Source organism: Colobus angolensis, unplaced genomic scaffold, assembly GCF_000951035.1.
Source record: "Colobus angolensis palliatus isolate OR3802 unplaced genomic scaffold, Cang.pa_1.0 Scaffold16, whole genome shotgun sequence".
NCBI lineage: Eukaryota > Metazoa > Chordata > Mammalia > Primates > Cercopithecidae > Colobus > Colobus angolensis.
The window spans coordinates 369,783-388,070 of NW_012114710.1; the positions used below are offsets into that span (position 1 = coordinate 369,783).

General features: G+C 40.2%; 1 protein-coding gene across 2 annotated transcripts in view; it reads right to left on the reverse strand.

Annotated features, from left to right (window-relative positions):
- The window catches only part of CPQ (carboxypeptidase Q), a 333,027-nt gene extending 315,142 nt beyond the window's left edge, over positions 1-17,885 (reverse strand). Inside the window, exon 1 of one of the 2 annotated variants that reach the window (XM_011936992.1) lies at positions 17,711-17,885. The gene's annotated coding sequence lies outside the window, so the exon portion shown is untranslated. The remainder of the gene's footprint in view (positions 1-17,710) is intronic. The other variant, XM_011936993.1, reaches the window with a different exon arrangement.
- Between the last annotated feature and the right edge of the window lie 403 nt (positions 17,886-18,288).

Here is an 18,288-nt window from a genome sequence, read left to right on the forward strand (position 1 = left end):
AAAAGTGCTCAGAGCCTGTATATTTTCTTTAGTTACCTAATCTAATCCCATGGTCCACAGCTCGGCACAGTCTCCACAGTTCTCAAGAGGGACAAGATCAGGCCCAGAAAGGAAAAGCATACAACACTATCAGCTGAAACTGTTTCCCCATCAGGAGGGCCAAGGCTGACAACAGGTCAGCTGAGGAAACAAACATTTCTTCCATTTTGTGACAAGTGTTTAATTGGACATTTGGAGAATCTAATGTCATGTATGCAGATGCAAATGTTTGAGGAGTTGTTTACAGTGTAGTTTGTGCCAGACAGGCTCCATTGCCAAGCCAGCACACAGCCTCCCATTATTCCGCTGGGCTCCACTTCTAAAGATGTTTCAGGGCTCTCTGAGCCTTGTAAATTTCCACATCCAAAGGCTCATCTGTGTTTTCAATGCAGAGTCCTTTTTCCCTTGTGAGTAGACATCAGTCCTTCCCCTGCCAATCTCTGTTATTGCCTGTCCTGGTTCAGAAATGGGTTTGGAAAAATGACTTGAAAGGTGATAACCCATTCTCTAGAAAGTTTAACACTGAGATTTTGTTTTGTTTGAGACAGGGCTTTGGTCTGTAGCCCAGGCTGGAGTGCTGGTGCGATCTTGGCTCACTGCAGCCTCACCTCACCCTTACAGGGCTCCGGTGATCCTACCGCCTCAGCCTCTCAAGTAGCTGGGACTACAGGAGTGCCACACCACACCCAACTAATTCTTGTATTTTTTGTACAGTCGAGGTTTTGCCATGTTGCCCAGGTTAGTGTTGAACTCCCAGGCTCAAGCGATCTGCCTGCCTCTCAAAGTGCTGGAATTATAGGCATGAGCCACCACATCCGGCCAAGCATTGAAGTTTTAATATTTTTTGAAAAATTAACAATAAGGAAATGCCAGACCCCAGCTCCTTACCCCAAAATTGGGTCTTAACTGATTTAATTATTTTGCGGATTGTTTCTGTTATTCATTGACCCAGGAAAATAAAGCTTAGTAGCTCAGCTAATAGACAAGTCCACCTAATTATGCCAGCTTTAAGGATGCAGTTCTTCATTAGGAGGATAAACAAGGATATACTACAAATAAACATTGAGGAACCCATTTATCTTCAAGAACTGGACCATTAATACTCTGCCCTGAAAAATGCAATGTAGAAGAAGATGCAATTACCAAAAGTTGTTATAATGCCTTCACTTTGCCCCTTCCTATTATCACATATCTTCATCAAGAGAAATTTTTAAATGTTAAAAGTTCCAAATTGAAAATACACATTAAAAATACTGTTTGTGTGTAATGTTAAGGATATCTAATTCAAGAAAAGAATACTGAACAAAAATTCTGCCACTCTTGCAAAAGATACATCATTTAATGAGGACTATTATCCAAAATATACAAAGAACTCTTAAAAACTCAGCAACAAGAAAGCAAACAACCCAATTAAAAAATGACCCAAAAACCTTAACAGACACCTTACCAAAGAAGAAATAAAGTGGAAAATAAATACGTGAAAAAACACTTCACATCATATGTAAACAAGGAAATGGAAAAGAAAACAAGATACCACTACAGACCTAGTAGAATAGCCAAAAACCATAACACTGATAACACCAAATGCTGGTGAGGATGTGGAGCAACAGGAATGCTCACTAATTGCTGGTGAGAATGTAAAATGGTGCACCCACTTTGGAAAATAGTTTAACAGTTTCTTAAAAAACTAAACATACTCTTAACATACAATCCAGCAATGGCGTTCTTTAATATTTTCCCAAAAGAGTTGAAAACATGTCAACACAAATACCTGCACATTGATGTAAAGAGCAGCTTTATTCATAATTGCCAAAATTTGGAAGCAACCAAGATGACTTTTAGTAGGTGAATGAATAAATAAACTCTAGTACATCCAGACAATGGAATATTATTCAGAGCTAAAAAGAAAAGTGCTATCAAGCCATAAAGAGACAGGGAGATGTAAATGCATATTAGTGAAAGAAGTGAATCTGAAAAGACTACATACTGTATGATTCCAACTATATGACATCTTGGAAAGGGCAAAACTATGAACACAGTGAAAAGATCAGTAGTTGCTAGAAGTGAGGGGAAGGGAGGGATGAACAAGTAGGGTACAGCAGATTTTTAGGGCAATCCAAACCCATAGAAAGCACACTACCAAGAGTGAATGTTAATATAAACCATGGGCTTTGGGAGATTATGATATGTCTGTATGGGTTAATCAGTTGCAACAAATGTACCACTCTGGTGAGGAATGTACATGTGAGGGGAAGGTAGTACATGGGATATTTCTACACCTTCCTCTCAATTTTGCTATAAATCTAAAACTGCTTTTCAAAAAAAGTAAAGTATTTTTCTTTAAAAAAAGGCTGCCACTTGTTTTACCTTTGATATTTTCATTTTTTGCCAAGTGGTCTCCATTGTACAAAAAGTCACACTAAAAATATTAGCATGTATTAACTAGTTCATTTTTCACACTGCAAAGATTAATTATCTACTATCTTCAGAACAATGTCCACTGCTTCATACATACAGAAATAAAGAATATGTCCTCTTTGGTCTCAGAAAGCTAGTGAAAGAAGAAGGCAAATGACTATCATATAAAACAAAATAAATTCTTCAGTACTTATATAAACTAAAATAAAATCACAATAAAGTATTGCAGGATTATCCCTGGAGAGAATAAGAAAAAGATAACAGAAAAGATGATATTCCAGCTCAGCAAAGGCTAAATTAATTTTCATAGACGTATGGTAGGAAGAGAATTTCCAGTTAAAAAACAAATATGAGCAAAGGTATGAACATTTATAGTATGTTCACCAATAATGTTAAAGAGTCTAGGAAACCTGGGAAAGCACTAGGGAGAAATGTAAACACACACACACACACACCCCACACACACCGAATGTATTTTCAGCCCCATTTCAGACCTACTGATTCAGAACCTACAAGAAGTTGGGTGAGACCCCAAAATCAGTATTTTCTAAATCTTCGTAGGTGATTCATTATACATTCACGAGTACAGAATACATAGAGGGATACAGTCGGTGTTATGGGCTAAATTGTGTTCCCCAAAATTCATACGTTAAAGCCCTAATTCCCAGGACTTTAGAATGTGACTATTTGAAAATGGGGCTTTGAAAGAGGTGTTAAGGTAATGAGACCATCAGGGTGGGCCCTAAAACAATCTGACTGGTGTCCATATAAGAAGAGGAAACTGGAATACACAGGGAGATACCAGGGGTGTGCATGCACAGAGAGAAGACTATGTAAGTACCTCGAGAAAAGATGGCCACATGCAAGCCAAAAAGAGAGGCCTCAGAAGAAACCAAATATGCAGACACTTTGATCTTGGACTTCTAGCCTCCACAACCATGAGAAAATTCATTTCTGTTGTTTAACCTACCCAGTCTGCAGGACTTTGTTATGGTAGCACTAGCAAATACAGTAGCAACATGATCCAACCTATGATCCAACTCTGAGGCAGTATAGATGATAAAGTGGTTTAAAATATTCTGCTTGGCTGAGTCAAGGGTTAGGACTAGCGCAATGATAGCAAGGATGTGGGCAAAATTCATAGGTAGACACAACAGCCCTTGGTGACTTATTAATTCTGAAGAAAAAGATTCAGGAAAGTTGGAGAATTAAGGGTAATCTCCCCGATTATGGGCCTGTTTTGTACCCTGTATTTCAGACACATCAAATTACCTACTATCCCTTACATTGAGAAGCCACTAATCTAAATAGAAAATACAGAAAAAGCATGCTTGGAAATGAAATTAATGAAGGGGAAACCAGATAATGGAAATCAGAAAGAAGTCAAGTGTAGAGATGAAGATCTCATGTGTATAGAAAGATTATTAAAGCCATAGGGTAAAGAGCACTGCCTACACTTCCAATTTCAGTACCAACATGTAAAGACCTTGGAAGTCAGCACTCATGTCCTTATAATAATGAAACAAAACAAAGTAAAAACCAGTGACTTTCCTTGGACCACACACAGAACTGAAGTTGCAGGGCAAACTACCACCCTAAAATCTGGAGAGACAGGCAAATCCAGAGAGTCAGAGCCAAGATCTACTCACCTGGAACAGAAGCTGCTGGAACCATAAAATGGTAGGAACTCTGAAATGGTAATTTTGACAAATTACTGGAGGCTGAGTATAGACTAAAATGAGAGTGAAAAACACCTAGGGCCATAGTCTTGGTAGGGAATATACCCAAAAATTTGGGTAATTACAAGACAACTACCACAAAAGAGCAAAGACAGAAGGGAAACTAAAGTACCAATGGATAGTAATAGTGGCTAATACTAACTGAGCATTTACCATGTGGCAGGTCTGTCCTAAAGGTTTCCAATTCCTAACCCTTACAACAATCCCATATGGCAGTGCATTTGTCTTCTATTTCTGCTGTAATAAAATACCACAACTTTGGTATCAGAATACAAATTTATTATTTTGCAGTTTTGTAGGTCAGAAGTCTGACACTGTATGTATCATGTAAAAGCAAGGTATTGGCAGGGCTGCATCCCTTTCTGGAAGCTCTAGGAAAGAATCTATTCCCTTGCTTTCCTCAGTTTCTAGTGGCCACTCACATTCCTTGGCTCATGGTCCCCTTCCTCCATCTTCAAAGCCAGTGGCACTGTCTCTCTTTGAACATTCTTCCACAGTCACATCTTCTGAACTCTCTGACTTCCTCTTCTGCTTCACGCTTCCACTTTTAAAGATCCTTGTGGTCTTTAAAATTGGGCCCAGGATAATCCAGCACAATTTCCTATTTTAAGGCCAGATGATTAATAAGGTTAATTCCATCTGCAACCTTAATTCCCCTTTGCAATGTAACCTAACATGCACAGATTTCAGAGATTAAGATATGGCCACCATAGGTGGTGGTAGGGAAGACAGTATTCTGCCCACTGCAGACAGTTATAATTTGCATCTCAATTTTATGGATGAAGAAATGGAGGTATAAAGAGTATATGTGTTTGGCCCAAAGTCACATAGGTGATGGTGGTAGACCCCATATTTGAACTCAGGACAATGACTTCAAAGCCCATGTTCTTAACCATTAAGCCACAGGAAATGCAAGGTGCCAGTGAGTTATTAGTTTAAGTTGTAAACACCAAAATTTGGACTGTGTAGGCAATGAAATGAATTCAGAATAATGCTGACTTCCATGATGTACCTTCTGCTTCTCAAAGAACTTAATTGGTGTTTATGATACCTCCAGTCACTTTCTAGCCTTTCTTTGGTCCCTGATTTTCTTAAAGCTTTAGCTCAAAAAAGCTAATGAAAAGAAAAACCCTACAAAAGAATAGCCAGGTGTTTTAGATGGTAAATTTTGGTATATAATACAAATGGAATTAATGATTTAAAATACTCAAATGTAACAAATACAGGCTCAGATAAGTTATGAATAACATAGATCCATTGTATTTTGATAATGAAAAAAGAATCTCAAAATTATGCTCTGGGCACAAAAGAGATATATGTATATAAACATGGAAGACGAATTATATGCGCTACTTCACAGCGTTATGAAAGGAGAAAGAGATGTTTTCTTTTCATCATCTCAACCTGTTAAAAGCTAGCTGGAAACAGGGGCTAAACCAGAGGACTAAGGCACAAGAGTAAGAAGGACTCTGGAATTCACTAAAGTCTTCATTTAAGGCTTTTGGGTTTTTTGTTGTTGTTGTCATTGTTGTTTTGTTTTTTACAATCTCTCATAAATGTTACAAGCAGGATGTGAATTTTCTGTAAATATGTAGGTGTGACATCAGCAAGATGGCAGAATAGGAAATCCCAGGCTTCACTTGGCTTCACTTCCCTCTACAGAAAGTCCAACAAGCAACAATCCAAAGACAAGAACACTTTTGTGAAAACTTACAAACTTGAGAAAGAAACGGAGACAGCTGAATGAATAGGACGCTGAATCAAATAAAAACCACATTAGAAGAGGAACAATCTCACATTGACCACATTGCCCCTCCTGCTTTCCCAAATCAGCATGGTGACACGCAGAGAGAGGATTTTTTTTTGTTTGAGACAGAGTCCCGCTCTGTTACCCTAGCTGAAGTGCAGTGGCACAATCTGGGTTCAAGCAATTCTCCTGCCTCAGCCTCCTGAGTAGCTGGGATTACAGGTGCACACCACCATGCCCAGCTAATTTTTGTATTTTCAGTAGAGACAGGGTTTCACCATGTTTACCAGGATAGTCTTGATCTCCTGACATCATGATCCACCCACCTCGGCCCCCCATAGTGCTGGGATTACAGGCTTGAGTCACTGTGCCCAGCCAAGAGGATCTTTTTAACTGGGCCCATACAGTAAAAAAAAAAAAAAAAAAAAAGGTAAACAGAGTTTCTAGACATCCGGCTCCCTAGCATTCTGAGACACTTCCCAGAAAGTCCACTTCTGTCTGTCTGACCTCATGGGGAATACTGGCAGTAATGACATGGCTAGACCTCCTGGGGTTAGGTATAAACAAAGAAAGGAGGCAGAGCTCACAGGGACCAGTGTGCAAATTTTGGTGATGGCTCTATGTTCCTCCCAGCAGTGGTGCAAAATCAGAGACACCAGCCAATGGTACAGCTCACTTGCAAAGCCAAGCACACTGTTCACAGAAACACGATGAGAAGGTCAGCCTGGTTTGAGTCTTTAGAGAGACCACCCCAATGCCTTACCCAGGAGGGAGATGTGGAGATGACCATCACAGGGCATTTCTGTGGATCATAGGGGTTCATAGGGTTTGGACCCAGAAGTCCAAAGAGTGACTCAATCCAGACTCAGAGCCCACTCCAAGGCCCTACCCAGGAAGAGGCAATCCTCAACTGCGCAGTTCTATGCCGCATAGCCTCCAGACCCCATCCATCTTGAGCAGCAACTCCACCTAAACTCAGAGTCCAGCCTGCAGCCCTGCATAACTGTTGAACCCAAAAAGTAGTACCACCCAGCCAGGAAATATACCCTACAACCTTGTCCAGTCAGAAATTATAGCAGAGCCCAGTCAGTTGTCTCCCCCAGGCATGGGAGCCTAGCCAGCAGCCCCATCAGACCTCAGAGCAAAGGCAGCAGCCCAGCTAACTATAGCAAGCTCTTCCTGCATGGGTTCATTACCACCTGACCCAATAAGAATCACACCCTAGACTAAGAAGCAAAGATCAATCCCTGCCAAAGAATACCTGTAAAGACCAGAAGAGCAAACTGTTGGGGCCAGATGTAGTGGCTTATGCTTGTTATTCCAGCACTTTGGGAAGCCAAAGTAAGTAGATCACTTGAGCCCACGAGTTCAAGACCAGCCTGGACAACATGGTGGAACCCCATATTTACAAAAAATACAAAAAGTAGCCAGGCATGGTGGCACACACCTGTTGTCCCAACTACTCAGGAGGCTGAGGTGGGAGAATCTTATGAGCCCAGGAGGTGGAGGCTGCAGTGGGCTGTCATTATACCACTGCACTCAGAAGGAAGGTGTCTCTTCAAATGTGCAGACACCCATGAAAGAACACAAGGATTACAAATATAGACGGTCCCCAATTTATGATGGTTCAACTTACAACTATACAACCTTATAACGTACTTATCAGGATATAACCCCATTGTAAGTCAAGGAGCATCTGCACTTATGTGGTTCAACTTATAATTTTTTGACATTACAATTGGTTTATTGGGGTATTAAACACACTTCTTACTTACAAAGTTTTCAAATTACTATGGGTTTAACAGGACATAAGCCCATCGTAAGTCAAAGAGCATCTGTAATCATCAAAAGAAACTAACAAAGTTCCAATAGCAGAATAAAAAATGAAGATCTATAAAGTGGCAGAAAAAAAATTCAGAAGAATCCTTGTAAAGCAGTTCAGTGAACTACAAGGATATATGGATATAAAATTAAATGAAATTTGAAAAATAATACACAAAATTAGAATGTAGAAAAAGAAGTAAAAACAACAAAAAAAACCCTAGAGATAAAGATTACAATGACTTAATTGAAAAATGCAATAGAAATCTTCAACAGCAGACTCAATTAAGCAGAAAAATCAGGGAGCTAAAGACAGAATATTTGAAATTATTCGCCAGAAGAGAAAAAAGAAAAAAGAATGAAAAAGATAAAGAAAGCCTACAAGAATTATGTGACACAATCACAATCAAGGGAACTAACCTTCACATAATAGAAATTTCAGAACATGAAGAGAGAGAAAAATGGCCAGAAAGTATATTTTAAAAGGAAATAGAAAAAAAATCCTAAAATTCATAGGGAATAAAAAGAAAAATCACCAAGATGATCTTATACAAAACAAACAAAGCTGGAGGCATCACACTACCTGATATCAAACTATATTGCAAAGCTGCTAAAAAATCATCGAGGAGAAAGGATACCTGCCTAAACAGGGTTTTAATGCAGATGAACATGCTATATTCTGGGGATAAAAAAAAAAAAAGCCACAAAGGACATTTACTAGTAAGGAAGAGAAGTGAGCACCAAGATTTAAGGTAGGAAGGGATAGGCTAACTCTACTGTTTTGTGCAAATTCAGTCAGGTTTAAGGTCAGGATTGTTATCTATAAAGTTGCTAACCTCCAAGCCTTGACGGGAAAAGATAAACATCAGCTGCCAGTCTTATGGCTTAAACAAGAACTATTTTTCTGGATTGGTTCCACTGATGCTTTTTCCCTGAAGTCAGAAAGTATCTTGCCAGTAAGGGAATGCCTTTTAAAATTATTTTCATATTAGACAATGCCCCTGGCCACCTAGAACTCTATGAATTCAACATCAAAGACATCAAAGTGTTCTACTTGCCCCCAAACACAACGTCTCTAACCATCCTCTACATCAGGGGATCACAAGGATCTTGAAGGCTCATTATACACAGTACTCTGTGGAAAGGATGTCAACACTATGTTAGAGAACCCTGATAGAACATCATGAAAGTCTAGAAGGATTACACCATTGAAGACACCATCACTGTTATAGAAAAAGCTGTGAGCCATCAAGCCAAAAATAAGTTCCTGCAGGAGAAAACTGTGCCCAGCTGTTGTGTTTTACTTCACAGGATTTATGACAAAGCCAATCAAGGAAATCATGAAAGCGATTGTGAATACAGTGGGAAAAAAGGTGGTGAGTGAAGATATCAAGATATGAATCTTGGAGAAATTCAAGAGCTAATAGACACTACACACCAGAGGAATTGACAGAAGACAACTTGACGGAATGCTTCTGAACCAGTGCCTTATGATGAGGAGGAGGATATAAAAGTACCAAAAAGCAAATTAACAACAGACAATCTGGCAGAACCATTCTGATTATTTAAGACCACTTTGACTTCTTTTATGACATGAATGCTTCTATGATATGGGCACTGAAGCTAAAGCAAATAGAGGAAGACTGATACTGTATAGAAACACTTTAAGATAAACTTTACAACATTTTCCAAAAAAGAAAAGTAGCCATACAGAAATTATGATGTATTTCCAGAAAGTTACACCAAGTGGGCCTGCCTCTCCTCCCTCCCCTTCTACCTCCTCCACTTCTTCCACCTCGGCCACCTCTAAGACAGCAAGACCAACCCCTTCTCTTCCTCCTCCTCCTCCGCCTACTCAACATAAAGATGACAAGAATGAAGACCTTTACGATTATTCACTTCCACTTAATAAATAGTAAATATATTTTCTCTCCCTTATGATTTTCTCAATAAAATTTTCTTTTCTCTATCTTACTCTATTGTAAGCATATAGTATATATATTACATGTAACATATAAAATACGTGTTAATTGGCTATTTATATTACTGGTAAGACTTCCAGTCAACAGTTGGCTATTAGTAGTTAAGTTTTGGGGGAACCAAAAGTTATACTAGAATTTTCAAATGTAGAGGGAGTCAGCACACCTAAGCTCCGCATTGCTCAGGGATGAACTGTATAAGGAACTCAAACAACTCAAGAGCAAGAAAACAAGTAACCTGATTAAAAAATGCACAAAGAACCTGAATAGACAATTCTCAAAAGAAGACATAAAAATGACCAACAGATATATTTAAAAATGTTCAACATCATTAATTATCAAAGAAAAGCAAATCAAAACTGCAATGAGATAATATCTCACCCCAGTTAGAATGGCTACTATGAAAAAGACAGAAAATAACAAGTGCACTAGACACTGTGGCTCATTCCTGTAATTCAGCACTTTGGGAGGCCAAGGGGAGTAGATTACTTGAGCTCAGGAGTTTGAGATCAGTCTGGGCAACATGGCAAAACCCCATCTCTTCAAATATACAAAAATTAGCCAGGCACAGTGGTACACTTGTAGTCCCAGTTACCTAGGAGGCTGAGGAGGGAGGATGGCTTGATCTTGGGAGGCAGAGGTTGCAGTGAGCCAAGATCACACCCCTGTACTCCAGCCTGGACAAAAGAACCAGATCCTGCCACAAAAACAAAATTCTGGTGATAACGTGAAGTAAAGGAAACTCTTATGCATTGTTGATGGGAATGTAAATTCATATAGCTATTACTGAAAACTTTATGGAGAGTCCTCAAAAAAACTAAAGATAGAACTATCATATGATCCAGCAGTCCCACTTCTAGGTACATATCCAAAGATTTGAAATAATTATATTAAAGAGATATATGCAATCCCATGTTCACTGCAGCACTATCCCATGTTCACTACAGCACTATTCACAATAGCCAAATTATAGAATCAACCTAAGTGTCCATCAACAGATAAATGGATAAAGAAAAGGTGGTATATATGCACAATGAAATACTATTCTGCCTTTAAAAATGAGGAAATTCTCTCATTTGTGACAACATGGATGAAGCTGCAGGACATTATGCTAAATGAAATAAGCCAGACATAGGCACAGAAAGACAAATACCACATGATCTCACTTCTATATGGAATCTAAAACAACAGAACTAAGAAGCGTAGAGTAGAATGGGGCTTACCAAAGTCTGAGGGGTTGGGGAAAATGGGGAATGCCAAAGGGTTCGAAGTTTTTATTAAACAAGAGGAATATGTTTTTTGAGATTATGTTGTCACCATGATGACTATAGTTAATTATACTGTGTTGTATATTTCAAAATTGCTGAGAGCAAATTTCAAATATTTTCACCACAAAAATAAGTATTTAAGGTGATGGGTATGCTTATTAGCTTGACTTAATCATTCCACATTGTATGGAATGTTGTGTTATGACATATATCAACATTACTTTGTACCTCATAAATATATACAATCATAATTTGTCAATTTACAATAAAATAAAAAAACTTATTAATGCAAAAAAGGAAATATATATACATACATATACCCCATATATATCCCAATATATATCATGTACATGTATATTCATACACAATATAATTATTTTTGATTAATAAAATATACTATTAAATGTTCCATATCCCTATTCACTCATAAAAATTATATTATTTAACCTCATTAGTTATATTATTCAAATCTTGCATATTACCATTTGACTCTGTCTATTTAATTTGTCATGTAAAACAACAGATCTAAGGTGTCCTACAAGTAGCTTTGCTTATTGTCTCATACTTCTGATCATTAGTTTTACATATTTTGAAGATATGCATTTTTAGATGTTTGATAAGAGTCACAACTACCCCTTCTTCCTTACAGAGGTTATCTTTTATCAGTACAAAATAACTCTGGGTCTAATATAATGGTCTCTGCTTTGAAATATACTTGGTTTCATTTTAATACTGATGTAGAATTCGACGACCATAAGAGTTTCTGGCTTTCTTACCCTGGCTCACTATATTGGTGAATTTACATTTATGCCTTTCTTGCGGTCTAACTGTCAGACTGAAGGCAGTGCCAGTGCTGGGCTTGTCTCTCCATTTCCCAGCTGAGTTTTGCCCCATCCAATGGCCTACCTGTTAGGTACTTGGTAAACAGTAAAGGTAGCTGGATGGATTTAACTACGAGTCATGATGTTCATTATATTTTAAATGGTCTCTAACAATTAGAGGATCCAGCTCCAGATCCCCATCTTCATATTCAATACCCAAGTGAGAAAAATCTTCACATATGATAAATATAGATGTAGGCTACTATCTTGCTTTAAGTCAACCCCATATTTGAAAGTCTGAATTTATTCAGATAATATATCAAGGAGTGACTGTTCATTTTATACAGGGATTATTTGCCTCATAAAAAATTTAGGCATAACACTTTGATATTGTGGACTCCCTTACCGCATTGAAAGTGTCATTTGATTTACATAGATAGGCTCTATGCACAACCCTTCATGAACATCCCCATGTATATAGCATAATCAGTGCTAAGGATCCTTTCACGTCACTGTCTGTCTCTGCAGAGATCTTGGCTCTTTTGGTGTTCAAATACCATCTGCTTTACTTTTACATTTCCGTCATATGATACGGTAAGGGAAGGAGGGGACACACTGCAGGAGGCCAAGGTTCCAAGGTAAGGCAAGGCTTCGATACAATGGACAAAGCAATGGACCCAAAGTCAGAAGGCTCTGAGTCCCTGCCAGCCATGGGATCTGAGCCATCTGAGCCATGAGACAAACTGCAGCCTCCTTCATGCCAGATTTTTAGTTTATAAAAGAAAGATAATAATGCCTGGGTGCACCTACTTCCTAGGTTCTTATAACAATCAAATATAAAATTGCTTTTTAAATATAAGGTGCTATGTGAATCTTTTTTCCAAGGAAGTCTAATACCACTGCATCAAGAGAACACTGCATTGATCTCCCTTTTTCTTTGTTAACACTGGTTTGTCATAGAATTACTTAAATTTTCTGGAAAATTTCTCCAAATCATTACCCTTTTCATTTTTATCTTACTTTCCCTATTACTCTTTGCTTAGTTCAAAGTCTCCAAACACTTTCTCTGCAAAATGAGATCAAGCCCTCTGCCCAGCACCCACACCTCTGAACAATCTCCTGTTTGTCTCTTCCTGACAAACTGAATAAGATGAGAAATCAAAGCTTGTGATACCTTACCATTAAAGAAGTACAGTTATTTGGAAGCACCAGCTCAAATTTCTTTTCTGTATTTCATATCTGCCTATACCTGTGTCTTTGGAAACCACTGCTCTCTGCAACTCTCCTGCCATTTCCTTATCTTTGTTCCTTTGAACGACTCTGGTCTGTATTTCTTTTTCAGTTTCTTCTGGCAGCTTATAATAACCCCTCATTGTTTGAGTCTCCCATCTTCTTTCCTTTACTGGCACTTACATAAGAATCAGAGTTCTCTAAGAACTCACCTGAAATATAATGTAATGGTCATTAGATAAGTATGATGTATTTTTTAAGTGAGTTATTAAACTGATGTGTCTTTTTAGACCGAGACCCTATTGTAATGTTTGGCTGAGGTCTTGACTGTGTGACATCACAGCACAGCTACAGAAAAGGCTATATCCTGGGATCTCCACCTGGATGTTCCACAGCTACCTCCGCTCACTCACCGTCTTTCTCTCGAAACTTCTTCCTCACCTTATGTTTCTTACCCTCATTAGTGGCATCTCCACTCACCCAGTTAAGCGATTCCAAAACCTCAGATTATTTTTAAACATATTTCCCATATCCAGCTAGTCATTAATCCTGCTCTGTTTTCAAAAAGCCTCTCAAACCTATCTTAGTTTAGATCCTTATCCTATTTCATTAGAACTATGGCAATAGCATCTTCATTTTCCTGTGGCCTTCTGGCTCTTCATTCCCCAGTTCTTCTGAAACATTACTGTAGCTATTTTCTTAAGAAAATCCAATCATATCACTCCTCTGCTTAAAATTCAGCTTAAATATGCTGAAAACTGCCAGGTACGGTGGCTCAAGCCTATAATCCCAACACTTTGGGAGGCCAAGGCAGGTAGATAGCTTGCAGCCAGAAGGTTGAGATCAACCCGGCCCATGTGGCAAAGCCCCGTCTCTACTAAAAATACACAAATTAGCCAGGCTATAGTGGCATGCGCCTGTAGTTCCAGCTATTTGGGAGGCAGAGGCAGGAGAATCACTTGAACCAGGAAGCGAAAGTTGCAATGAGCTGAGATCTTGCCATGGCACTCCAGCCTGGGTGACAGAGAGAGGCCTTGTCTCAAAACAAAACAAAACAAAAATAATGCTGAAAAGGATTATCTAGACTGTGATAAAGTTTAAATAACATGACATTCAAGGACCATCAATGTCTGGCCCTAGCCTTACCAGACCTCCCTACCACAGCCACACTGAAGTCCCATCTCCTGAAGAATGCCATGTTCATACTTGCCTCCTTTTCCTTGCTCTTGTTGTTCTCCATTCTTGGAATACCCTTCTCCCTCTGCTTGGTCTTCAGGCTTTAAAACACAGTTCAAAATTCACCTTCTCTGCAAAGTCTTCCTGAGCTCCAGTCACACCTCTTTCCTGGAAGAGTGAGTGACCACTACTTCCACATTACCCTGTGGTGCGATTGTTTGCAGATGGGTCACTCTCCTTTTTAAATTTGTTCTCATTCATCTTTATCTGGCACATAGTACACACTCAATAAACGGTTATTGAAATTAATATTTTCTGAATAAAATAACTAAAGGAAAATTCCAGAGATCCAGAGGTACACCCCTCCAGATACTTCACTGCATTAAAGAAAAGGGCCCAGTAATAAAGAGAAAGAACTAATAATGTGACTATAACAAACACATGAATGGGTTGTTTGTTTTTAAAAGCTAAGTGGTTTAGGGAGGGTAGGAGGAAAAAGTACATTTTAAAGCTCTAGCTTCAGGGCAAGTAATAAAAATTGTTGCTTTAATGTTTTTTTCATAATATTGTGAGCAATGGGAAGGTCTATTCCATCACACCAGCCTTCGGGGCAGAAGGTTTCAGCCTCCTGAGCTAAATCAAACTGGCATCAGCTCTTAGTTTTTCAGGCGGCCACAACTGGTCTCTGCTTTCCATGGGGCTAAACTTGGCTGACAAAAAAGAAACAAAATAATTTCCCACTTATTTTACGGGCCTCTCTTTTCCTCTTTTGCTCTCATCAATTAATTATAAGAGTTCTGGAAACCCATCCTGCATTCTTGTCTCTGGATTACACAGATGTAGGCATTGTTCTTTGTGTATACTAGGGACTGTTGGTCTTATAAAGAAGGAGGTTGGAAGGCAGTGTCTTACCAAGGGCACAAAGCTAGTTCAAGAAACAACACTGCTTGGCACTCATGGTTCAAAGCCCTTAAGTGCCATTCACTGATGACAACTCTTGATGCCACTCATTTTATATTCCCTAAATTGGTAAGTCTGAACACGTTTAAAATTAAGATGCATGGGCACCTAGGTCAAAGTATCAGAGTCTCCTAGAATCTCAATGGAATTCAATAATTTTCAAAATGATAAAACAACCAACTCCCTTATAATTCAGTCTTAATCATTTCACCCTGTACTCTCATTCTAAATTCATTTACCCAAATAACGCAGGGTTTGTATATATGCTTGAACACACACAGAGACCACATTCTTCAAAGTCACACAGTCTTTCCTGGCAAGATTGTCTTGTTTCTGGGAGAAACCCTGTTTCCATCTGCTTGAGTTCTGAGTCCTAACTCTCCCATTTTCCAAATGCTGTTTCTAGTTAAGAAGGTCAAATAGGAATTACCATAGTATCTAGCTCTTAGGTATATAGTGACGATTAAATGGGGCAATATAAGTAAAAAGATTAAATATAACAGTGCCTGGTGTATGGTCAGTGCCCCATAAATATCAGCTTTGTAACATTCCATGCCTGTATGACACATGACCTCATAACTGGCTCTTTGGGTTGGCCCTTTTCACCAAGCAACACGTGTATTCCACTTCTCCTTATAAACTTGAATTAACTGAAGTAGGTAACATTAATTTCATTTTACTTAACATGTTTGGAACTTTGTGTTTGTTAAATGTAGCATGGAAAAATATTTAAATACGTATGTATAATGACTTTTGAAGTGCCTTTAAAAAATCTCCAAGGTCTTTCCAGCTCCAAAATGTGATCCATGATAACTAATCTCAAATGCATGCAAAGAAATAGGGATGTAGTTCCCCAGATACACTGGGAATATATAGCATTGTCAGACTAGGTTGCACTGGAAACAAGTCAGACCCAGGACCAGGAGCCTGTGACAATGTAGAAGAAAATCTTGCCCTCTTTTCTCCCCACCAGCCTAGGGTTTATTATACTTATCTTGAGCTCCCAGGCTTTCTTATTGCAGATGTGGAGAAGAAAGGAAATGAATTGTAAATAGCAGAGAAGACAGCAGAGACAAAATGCTATGGAATCTCAAACAGAGGAGGTGAAGTAAGCAGAACTCCAGGAAATCATTGGTAATTTCACCTTCTAACCCTAATAAAAAAGAATCCCAAAGGTTTAACTCAGGAAGGGTCCCTAGCTAAACACCTTCATTTTGGAGATTAAGAAATTAAAACCTAAAGAGATCAAGTGGCAAGTCCAAGGTCATCCGGCTCTTCTGGAACCTGGGCCTGGAAACTAAGAACTGCTGCAGTGACCAACTGTATTAAAGCTATGTGCTAAGCCTATGTGTTTACAAACAGATAAATGTCTCTGTGGGCCATATGTAGCCTTCTTCAGTCACCTGCAAATCAGCCAGCACCTGTCTCAGGAAAACAGACAAGAGTCTTAATAACTCTGAATTCAAAAAGAAATGCCTGGTTTTACAAATAAGTCAGAGTCATATGGTTCTGCCTTTACAGTCACCCTTACCTTTAAGAAATGCATGAAATATTATAGTGACAATGATTCTTTAAATGTCCAAAGTAGAAGTGAACAAAACACAAGCAAGAAAAAACCTAGGCATATTTTGTTTTAAGCAAACACATAAAGCCAAGTCCACCAAAAATGGAAATACCAGGGGGCGCTTCTGGAGATTATTTTAACAGCATAGAATAGAACTCTTTTTAAGTGGTCCCAATCAGAATGCCTCCATTTGCAAAAGTGCAACATTTACACAACTTTTTGGAAAGCTATCAAAACATAGGAGTTGTAAGCCTGCATCTCCACTGCTTCCACTTCATATATCCTTATTTTCACTCATGCACTGATTCATTCAGTTGGATCTCATATGCACTCATTTCACTCACTCATTTGTTAATTCACTCAGTTCTACGGCATAGATACTCATTCAATTACTTATCGAGTAGCTCTGAGTCCTAAGTCTGATGGGACTTTGCCCTCATGGTACTTAGATTCTAGGAGAGTCTAGTAGCAGCAACTAGATGCATCAAAAGCGAAAGTACACGGTAAAATGCGAAAGGAACCCCAAAAGAACTGCATAAAGCATACTGGAGGCTCAGGGGGACCAGGAATGTTTGCAGATGGGGGGGTGAAAGGGGCGGCTTGGGGCTGAGCCCTGTTGCTGACGGGAAGTAAAACCATCTTGGGAAGGACGGCTGAGGGCCCTGCTCGCTGCTGTCCCGCAGCATCCTCCCCCACCCCCACGTCACAGCTTCCCCATTTCTAGGCTCGGTGCCTCCAGTGTCACGAAGGGCCAGCCATAGGCTGCCCACCCGCCGCTCCCCAGCCAGGTCCTCCCGTCACTCCCCCGAATGAGCGATGTTGGAAGTCCGTCCCCGTCTGCCCCCGCCCCTGGCCTGCTCCAGCCTCAGCCCGCCCGACCGCTGTGGGTAGGAGCCAAGGCCTCGGTCCAGCCGCCCGCGGGCACTGCCAGGTCGGCTGCAAACGCACCTGATGGGGCGGCTCCTACGGCGGCGAAGGAGGCGGCTCCCAGGACCGGGCTTGCGGCCTAGCCTTACGGTGGCGGCGGCCACACCCCTGACCAGGCTGGGGCCCTCCGCGCCGCCCCGTGACTGCAGCCCTGCTTGCCGGCCAGGCCGCGGGCCGAGAGGCGGGGCAAAGACCTGACTCAGGGGCCGGGCGCCACCTCCGGAACGCTTCAGGGGGTCTCACTCGCCCTCCAAGGGCGACCTCAGGGACACAGATCGGCCGGAGGGCTGCTCAGCTTCTGGGCTGTGGCTCCTGTTAGAAAATTGAGTGTCGCTCTGGGTCCCGAGCCCCTAGGCCTGAGTCCTTCGTGCAGGGGCGTCTCCCTCAGACTGGGTGGTGCGCAGGCCAGGGCCGCGTGCTTTTCAGAAGCACAGCCTCAGGCAAGGCGGGTGGCAGGGGCCTGAGAAGGCGCATGGCTTGGCAGAAGGGTCCTGTGCTTCGATGGGTGCCCGTGCAGGTAGAGAAGGACCGGGCTGCGAAGCTGAAAGGAAAACGTGAAAGGTTTTTGTGTTTCTCTGAGCCTGAGTAAAGGCCATGCT